The sequence below is a fragment of the Phyllostomus hastatus genome, unplaced genomic scaffold (genome assembly GCF_019186645.2).
Source record: "Phyllostomus hastatus isolate PE091 unplaced genomic scaffold, TTU_PhHast_1.1 phas_contig_1286, whole genome shotgun sequence".
NCBI classification, from domain to species: domain Eukaryota; kingdom Metazoa; phylum Chordata; class Mammalia; order Chiroptera; family Phyllostomidae; genus Phyllostomus; species Phyllostomus hastatus.
In genome coordinates this window covers 35,921-45,385 of record NW_025333567.1, presented here as the reverse complement: position 1 = coordinate 45,385, position 9,465 = coordinate 35,921, and the positions used below count along the sequence as shown (strand labels likewise).

The 9,465-nt window shown below is 55.0% G+C and overlaps 2 long non-coding RNA genes across 2 annotated transcripts; both read left to right on the top strand.

Annotated features, from left to right (window-relative positions):
* The first annotated feature begins 713 nt into the window (after window positions 1-713).
* On the top strand, window positions 714-4,515 carry LOC123825169. Its single transcript, XR_006786852.1, has 3 exons — window positions 714-737; window positions 2,759-2,867; window positions 4,461-4,515. It is a non-coding gene; the product is annotated as an uncharacterized LOC123825169 (long non-coding RNA).
* A 19-nt stretch (window positions 4,516-4,534) lies between these two features.
* On the top strand, window positions 4,535-6,270 carry LOC123825162. The gene is made up of 2 exons (XR_006786851.1): window positions 4,535-4,729; window positions 5,961-6,270. It is a non-coding gene; the product is annotated as an uncharacterized LOC123825162 (long non-coding RNA).
* Window positions 6,271-9,465: the final 3,195 nt, after the last annotated feature.

Sequence of the window (9,465 nt, the reverse complement as noted above, 5' to 3'; positions counted from 1 at the left end):
TCCCCTCGTGCGCCCCCTGAGCGTGTGAACCTATTCTGCAAGACTTGGGTCCGTGCCACAGAAGATCTTTGCCCTCACAACCTCGGGCAGTGGGACCGACCCCACAGCCGGAAGACAGTTCAGTGCCTTTACTGACCGATGCCGCTGACCAGTGCACGGACAGACCGAGGAGCTCCCTCCCAGTGAACTGGAGTAGAGCGTTTCCGGGCTCATCTGTCCTCTCCTCTCTGCCTGGGTTCCTGCCACAGCCAGGCTCCCACGTCTGCTGGTGAAACGGTGCTGCAAGTCCCTCTGGATTGAGAGGGACATCTTGTCTACGCTTAACAAGACACACTATTACCAAACATGGTTGGTTAAACCAGGCTGATAATAACCAGGTGGCTTTCAAGCCCCAGTGGTCTGAGATAGGTAATTGTGGGCCTGTCCATCGGAGAAATCCCAAGTCTCCCTTTAAACCCTATGCAGCCCTGGCTAAGTGGCTCAGTTGTTAGACTGTCAACCTGAGGTGCCACAGTTGCCAGTTTGATCCCCAGTCAGGACACACACAAGGAGTGACCTATGAATGCAACGTTTGTCTTTCTCTTTCTCTCTAGGATCAATAAATTTTAAAAAAAAATTAACTGCATTTAGGACTTGGTTATTCTTAGTATCAGAAGGAAAGTGAAAGAGGAATTCTCAACAGGTATATAAACCTGTCCCACCAGGAACACACACCACACAGCGCCATGGGCTCCTGGGTAAGTCCCTGCACCTTTCTCTCAGTGGCTCTGGGCGGCGGGCAGCTCCCCTCCTGCCAGGGCCCTGCCTGTGCTCCCGGCCCTGTGACCTCCAGAGCTTGTCTTTATAGGCTTTTATAGAAAACTAAATTATTTCAAAGTCTCTTTTTCTGCAGGACTGTGAGGTCTTCAGGCAGGGTGGGCTTTTCCTCTGTGTCTGGCACCTCAGGCAGACCTGAGGCCCCCATGCGGGGGACATGTGCATGTCTGGGCTGGGCCTGCCTGAGCTGGGGAAGATGCTGAGGGTGGGCTGATGGCGGGACCCAGGACCTGGGGAGTGAGGGAACCCTCTGGCCCCTCTGTCTCAGCTGCTGCTGCAGGTCGGAGCCTTCTCAGCCCCAGTCTGTTCTCTCTCCACTTTGTTCCAACACAATTTCCCCCGCCTGATAATGTGCATTCGGATTGTAGCATGCTGAGTCGGACAGCTCCCCTCCTATCAGCCCTGAAGTCAGACTCGCACACGTCCCCAGGAGGGACAGATGGAGCTCCCTGTGTGCCGCAGGAAAGGGGCTGCTGGGCTCGGGCTACTCCTGGAGATGGGGGTGGGGGGACGGTTCTGGGAAGGCGCACTGCATGTTCCAGAGCCCATCCATCTGCATCCTGGGTGCAGGGGAAAACAGTTTGGGGTTTTTTGCCTGGGTTACCATTTTCTTATCCAAACAGGTACCATGCTCACCTTCATCTGCCACTGGCTACTGTGGACAGTGTCCAGGCCTGGCTTTAGTTAGACATTTATTTTCAGAGTGAATAACCCCTTCCTGCTCCCCAGATGGAGCCAGCGCTGGGCCCGCCCTGCCCTGGGCACAGAGAGGAGGAGCTGGGGAATCCTGGCCCCGCTGACCACCCCACTTTCCTCCTCCTCACACACTGCCTTCCCTCCTACTGCAGACCAGCCCACTATGGGGGCGATCCTGGAGATGCAGGAGGGAGGGACGAGCACACAGGGACCTCCCTGACTGGAACTCAAAGCCCAGAGGGGTACAGACAGGCACAGGGACCTGCAGTGCCACGTGGTCCTTGTGGGGAGAGGTGCAGGTCCCTGGGGCCTGGGGACCCAGAGAGTGTCAACTGAGCCAGGCTGGGCAGTTCAGGGCAGCATCTCAGAGGAGGGGTATCTGTCTGATGGGGGTAGAGGGAGTGGGAGTCGGGCATGTGGTGGGGCAGAGAAGCAGAGGCCCCAGTGAGCTGTGTGGTGGGAAAGTAAGTCCCTCTGTCAGTCTGGAGGGCAGTGTGCTGGGATGGGAATGGGGTCAGGAAGGGTCAGCACAAGGGGACTGACAGCTGTCTAAGTGTGAGCTGGTGTCCTGAGGCCAGAGGAAGGTCATGGCCAGATGGGCCCTGTGGGAAGCCACAGTGGGTCTTGGGGAGACTGGAGGAAGAGGGGAGGCACAGGAGGCAGGGGGCTGCTCAGGAGACCATGAGGGTCACACAGTGGGGAACCGGGAGGCCCTGAACCAAGTCATCTGTGAGGAGATGAACAAGGACGTGAATCAGGAGAAATTCCAGGGTCAACACCAGTGTTGGGTGTTGGCAGGAAGGAGGGCAAAGAGAAGCTGACCCCTGGCCTCAGATCGGGCGTCCTGGGGTGAGGGCTGTGGGGGGGCTGCTATTTGCTCAGGTCAGGCAGAAAAGGAGAGTAAAACTGAAATATTGTCCAGTCACGAAACGGCCACTCCCTGCGCAGTACACTGGGGCCCAGGAAGGGGATGGAGCTGTCAGAGGGGAGGGGGCAGGGACGCAGGGACTGGGAGACCCGGGGCAGAGAAGACCCAGTGCAGCTGCTTTCCCGCCAGGTGCTCCCTGCACTCCCTGCCCCCTCTCTGAGCATCAGTCTGTAAACCAGCGCAAACGGGTATTCCGCACACCCTCACCAGGTGACGAGCACCAGCCAGGGGTCTCCAGGCCAAGCAGCAACTCACCAGGCAGGGCCTTTGCTGGGGCCTAGAAATCTGTGTACACCCTTCTGGCATTTTCTCTTACAGTTCAGTAGCGAATACAATCCTGGAGACCTGATTGAGATTTTCCGTGTTGGCTACCAGCACTGGGCGCTCTACGTGGGAGGTGGCTACGTGATCCATCTGGCTCCTCTAAGTAAGGACTGTGAAAGTCTGATTTTCAGAAGTTTTGTTAACGTAATGAGAATACCTCAAAGCCCAATGCCACCAGGAGAAACCCGAGTTGGTTTCTCCCCGAGCAGTGGGTGGGGTCACCCTCCATCCATGTCCCTCTGAGTCACCCCAGTGGGTCCCACAGGGCCTGACAGGGCAGGTAAAGAGGTTCGTGGATGCCCCAGTGCAGCCAGGTGGTTCAGCACTGGGGGCTCCGCCGCTCGGTGCCCAGTTACCTGGGCAGGTGGGGGCTGATGTCACTTAAACCAGCAAAGGCTCTGAGTGTCTGTGGTCACATAAAGGACAAGGTTCCTCAGTGCTCTGTCCTGGACACTCATGTGATTTCACAGAAAAGGTGTCCTGAGTGTGGACTTAGTTGCCCTCAACAGAGGCAGCTCTCATGGTGACATGTCACCAAGAGCATCCTCTCACAGCCGCACCTGAGGGCCCCGAGCTCTCTCTTCACCTCCTGGAGAGCAGGGGAGGCAGGACGGCCCGGCAGGTCCGAGGGGAGTGCGGGACGCAGGTGTGCGTGCCGTCCAGGACGGAGGGATGCTGGGGTGGGACTGCTGACTGAGGGCCAGGGCTGCGTGTCCCCCAGAGCCCGTCACCCTAACCTTGGACACGAGGGTTTGCACTGTCCCCAGAAGGAGTCTGTTGGCAGAATAATCTTTGTGTCTTGTCCATTTTCTGTAAGCTCTCAGCTACTCTGACAGTCGTAACAGTGTCTGAACGGATGGAAACCAGTGAATGCAACCCCCCTAATCAGGGCCACACTTCGGGAGGCTTGGAGCAGAGAGCAGGGCTGCAGCCCCCAGGGTGTGGGCTGTCTGCACGTGTGGGGGCAGGGGGTCCTTAAGGGAGGGGCGCTCAGTGGGAACCTCAGCCTTCAGATGGGAACCATAAACTGAGCGTGCTCAGTTGCTGTGCACACTGTTGCCCCCCAACCCTCCCAGAACATGACCCCCGGGACCCAATGGGATGGACTTGGGGCCCCCAGGAGCTGGCGGCTCCGGTGTGGGCCTCTCCACTGGCCACAGCTCTGTCAGGAACGCCCGAGAATGTGTCCCAGGTCCAATATCTGTCATGAAGGGACCATGATTATCTTTACTCTGAAACTGAAGAGGACAATGAGGTTGGTGCTGTGGGAACAGTCGCACTGCAGAGGGTCTGACATACTGTGGGTGCTGACTCCAGGTCCATCCCTCCCTGAAACTACAGGTCACCAGGATGGACACAGGACACGTGTGACACATGACCACTGTTCATGGTGGCTCAGCCGTGGAACAGCCTGTGTGCCCAGTGGCAGGAGGGGGCTGGTCAGCTAGATGGTGACCATTCATGTAATGGAACACAAGGCAGCCACTGACCACCCCAACTTTATGACATGAACATAGTCACAAGTTTTAAATCCAAAAGAGCAAAACCCATGAATCCTCCAGTCACATCTGCGAAGGGACAGACACCAAAAGCTCACGAGGGGGTTCCCTGCGCCCTGCCTTCTCTTCTCACTCTTCTCCCTCTTACGCTGCCCCGCCCCCTGCCTCCATGCTGATCCGAGTGTCTCGGATTCCAGATGGGTTCCCCTCAGCTGACTCCATCATGATCGCCTCCGGTATGACTGTCAGGGGGAGGTGAAAAAGGGAGCTCCTGACCGATGTGGCCAGGAACTGTCACTATCGGGTCAACAACAAGTTGGACGAGGATCACCCACCACGGCCCATGAGGGAGATTGTCCGTGCCGCCCATAAGAGGCTTGGTGAGAAGGCAGAGTACAATGTTCTGAGGAAGAACTGTGAGCACTTTGTCACCGAACTGAGATACGGCGAGCCTACAAGCCGGCAGGTAAGACCCTCTCTGGGGTGGTCCCTTTTCTCTCCTGCAGGTGTGCTTTGGGTGGGGGTGACCGGGCTGTGCGCCCAGAGGGAATAGTTACCCCGAATATGCAAAGGCAGGCTCTGGAGGCCATGCAGGCTAGGAAGCAGCGTATCTTAGAGCAATTCTCAGGTCTGCTTCCAAGCCTTATAGGGCCATTACACAGGTCACTCCCTTTCTGAGCCTCAGATTCTCCATGCCCAGAAGGACAGGTGGTAGGAGGAACTCTGGGGATCTCACCAGCTCTCTCCCCTTAGGACCCTTCACCTGTAAGACCCCCTAAAGGCAGTCCCTGGGGCCCCTGTGTGTGGTCAGGGAACATCTGGGCCCACCCAGCACCATGGCAGGCCAGCTCTCCTAGGGCCCCAAAGAGCACTGGGGCAGGAGGTGCTCGGTCAGTGGGCCCACGTGCCAGCTCCAGGACACCTTTGTGTCCCACCTGGGCACAGTTTTAACCCCTCCCCCTTCCCCTCCCTCTCTTCCCAGTGTGTTGTCCCAACACACCCAGCTAGTGAGGGCAGGAGCAGGATTCAAAGCCCAGTTTCCCTGCTCTTCACTGTTGAACCACAGCGCCCCCAGGGCTGGAGGCCCCCGAGACTGGGTGGGTGGGGGCCTGGGTGAGAGAGAGTGGGGGCAAGAGGTGCAGGTGTGCAGGGGGTAAGGGTTCCGTGCACAGGTGGGGTGTGTATGGCCAGCCAGATGTCCAGATGGGCATGTTGAGCAGCAGATGGACATGTGAGTCTGGAGGTCAAGGCTGAGGGGCACTGGAAGGCAAAGTTTCCAGGCTGCACTTGTGAACAGTCCACAGTGTGGCCATGGTTTCCCAGGGTCTCCTCTCAGCCTCTGCCACAAGCGTCCCCCTGCAGGGGCAGCCCCAGGGAGAGCCCAGACCACACAGCCATTCCCACCTTGACCCCAGAGCTCTGGGCCCAGGACCCCAGGCACAAAGCCTCCTCCCCACCCACCCAGGCCGGGAACACACGGCCTCCCCCAGGGAGTGCACACAGAGGACTCCCTCAGCCCCTCCTGCCGGTGGGCAGGACAAATCCAGACAAGCCCACACTGAGAAGTGGTCCCCACTTCTGTTTCCCAGGGAATGGGGCCTCATCCTCTGAGGGAGAGGACCCTGGGCTCGCCTTGGGAGGGAGGGAGGACCTGCCTGGTTGGGCTGTGGACTCTGACAAGGGCTGCCCACTTTCAGGTTCAAAACGCCGCAATGGGAGCAGGGCTGGTGTCAGCCTTAGGTGCGGCTGCTATTGGAGCAGCCACCCTTGCTAATTCTGTAATGAGGAACTGATCCCACACCAGTGACAGCCTGAAGAAACCACAGGATCCTGCCCTCGAAGCCGCTGACCAGCCAGAACCCCCACCTCCGCTGCCTCCCTGACCCCGGCTCCCGTGCAGCCTGCAGTTGTGTCCCTCCTTCTCTCCCGCTCGCTGACCGAAGGATGGAATAATTGTACCAAGACCTAGAATGAATAAATGTATCTGCCTTTCCCTTCACAGAGGAATTCCACTGTGTGTTGTGTAGACTTCTAAACCATATGGGAGGAGCTTCAGCGCCTATGGGGACACCAGCAATCTCTGGCCATGTGGCCCTGGGTGACGTTCCTGACTCCCAGGCCTCAGGTCCTTCTCTCCCAGATGGGCCGGGGTCCACGTCCCCAGTGACAGCGTGAGACAGTGGGTGAGAGATCCCCTACCCCTGTCTGGTCTGCAGCAGGAGCTCAGAGGACCGTCCCCCGAGGTTCTGTGCAGACCGACCCTTGTTCCCACTGGACATTACTCCTTTCATTCTCAGGGGGCAGAACGCGAACATGAGATTCTCCCCCCATCACCATCCGCCCGTGGAGTCCCGCCCTCTGGTACCTGGGGCCCCTCACAAGGCATGGCCCTCCCCGAGTGACCTCCCTCAGGCAGCCCCCCTGGTAGAAAGTGCTGCTTTTCTCTTTGAACTCAGGGGCCTCCTCCTCACCACCTGTGATAGCAGAGGGAATGCTCTCATCTCTGGGCGCCCCCTTGCCGAGGCTCCAGCTGCCCCCGGGGGGGACGCTGAAGACCCCCACCCCCACACTGAGGGCAGGACACCCCTCTGTGGGACACTGGGATGGGGGTGCGTGATGTCACCATTGGCCCAAACTCGTAGAATGCGCAGCAGCGAGAGCGGCCCCTGAGGTAGACTAAGTACCTGGCTTATGATGCTGTGTCACTGCAGGTTCAGCGATTGTGACAACAGTGTCTCCCTCCGGGGGCTGTGGACAGCGGGGAGGCTGTGCATGAGTGGGGGTTGGGGGGACGGGACATCTCTGTACCTTCCCTTGGTTTTTCTGTGAGCCTAGAACTGCTCTAAAAAGTAAGTCTTTTTAATAAGGTAACAGAAATGATATATTTGACTTTAAAAGATTTGGTTTTCTTTATGGCAAAATATTCTCATTATTCTCTTATGTATTCCCAAATACTCAGTTTCTTTTATCAGATCTACTCAATCATTTAAAAATATTCCTTTTCCCCTCATTGAAATGATTCACATGTCCAATCCCTTTTTTCATATAAATATATATTAAATATACCTATTTTATAGTCTGTGTCTAATAATCCCAATATGAAAAGGCTTTGTGAGTTATTCAGTTCTGTTTTTCTCCTACCGTCTCTTTCTCAGTGGCTTGTTTCTTGTTTTGGTTTCCTTTTGCCTGTTAGCTTTTACATTTTTGATGTGATCATGTATTTCTTGAACTTTTCTGAGAAAGTTCTCCTTTAGAGAAGACTTACATTCCCATCAGCAGCTCCCAAGGGGACACACTCATTTTATTATAATTATTAGTATTTATGCCCAAACAAGGACTTTTTTTTTTCATTGCTTTTAGAGAGAGGGGAAGGGAGAGAGGGAAGGAGAGAGAGAAAAATCAAAGTGAGTGAAAAGCAGTGACCTGCTGCCTCCTTCCTGCACCTGGACTGGGACTGTGTGCAATCCAGCTGGGGAACCTCACACACCCCAGCCAGGAATTGAACCTGCAACCTAGGTGTGTGGCCAGACAGGGAATCAAACCCACTGCATTTTGGTTACAGAATGACACTCCAACCAACCGAGTTTATCAGTTGTGGCAGCACAATCATTTTACACAAAATATTCTTTCTTTTTCTTTTTCTTTTTAAAAATGTCTATGGAATTTATGGGGGTGACACTGGTTAATAAAATTATATCGGTTTCAGGTGTACCGTTCTACAACACATCATCTGTGTGTTGGACTGTGTGTTCACCACCCAACATCGTCTACTGTTACAGGGTGCAGCCAAGAGGGGGCCCCAAATAGGGATTTGTAATGGGGCCCAGAACTCAGGGTGTCCAAGAAATATTAGAAAAATATATATATGATGTCCTCACCCTCCACCAGTCTGAGCTGAGGGATGGGACACATGGAGCAGGGGCCATGGAGAGCTGTTTGGTACAGCAACAGCTTTGCAGCGAACCTCTGGCATCGTCGCTTTACAGTATCTGTAACCTTTAGCTGGTTTCACAGATATGTTAAACAGCTGTGGCCATGCTTTGAGCCAGGGAGATGGAAGTGAGTTCTACCCAAGATGTAACTGGGAGGCAACTGCCCCTGGGTACAGAGCCTGTGTGACAGCTTGCAGATGATTGTCTCCACACCACACGACCATGCCTGCCCGGACTTACTATGGCAGCCCAGTAAAGCTGGAGGAATGAGGGAATGTTGGCAGGTGTGACTGGTTGTGGGAGGAGTCAGAAATGGGGCTGCAGAGGAAGATTAGGGTGGGCATTTAAACCCAGGGTCAGCGGCCATACCAAGAGGGACCACACAGCTTTGGCAGAGTAGGTTGTGACCACAAGGCTTGGGCGAGAGTTAGGACCATGTGGCTTTAGGGTGCTCCCGCTTTTCCACGTGGCTTAGGCATCAGGAGACACTTTGCCTGGAAGGAAAGGGGTGAAAGGACTCTTGCTGGTGGCTCATGAGAAGGTGCCACATTGCTTTGGATTAACTGGAAATTGTGGTGGCGACACAGCGGATGGTGCCAGAACCGAGGGGCTGCCTGAACCACAGACTTTTGCTTCTTTCCCTGAGATACTGTACCCTGGACTGGGCAAAGGGAAGAAGAAAGAACCTTGTCCATTTGTGGGTATTCTAAAGAATTTTGGTAATTTAATGAAGACATTAAGTCATTACTCTAAGTCTGTATAACTTTTAAATAAAGAATTCCTTCCCTTTTCACCAGTCTCTGGTATTAAGAGACGTCTTTCCCCTGGCAGTGGGCAAAGCGAACCTAGTAGATAGGGGGGAACCCTTGTTGAAAAGGGGGGATCCTTCTGGTAATAGTACATCGTTCACGCCCCCCAGGTCTGCTCTGTAACACTACCACCACCATTTATCCCCCTTTACCCTCTCCTACCTCCCCTCCCCTCCCTTCCCCTCTGGTCACCACCCTCTGCACTCCAGCCCTGCCCAGCCTTTCCCCTCTGACAGCGGTCAGTCTGTTCTCTCTGTGGGCGTCAGATTCTACTTTGTTTGTGTTGCTCATTACATTCCACATGTGAGTGAAATCGTGGTATTTGTTTCCTCTGACCAGCTCATCTCACTTGGCTTAATGCTCTTCAGGACCATCCATGCTGTCCCAAAAGGGAAGATTTCTTTCTTTTTTTATTCCCAGTTGGTATTCCATTGTGCAAATATACCACAGCTTTTTTATCT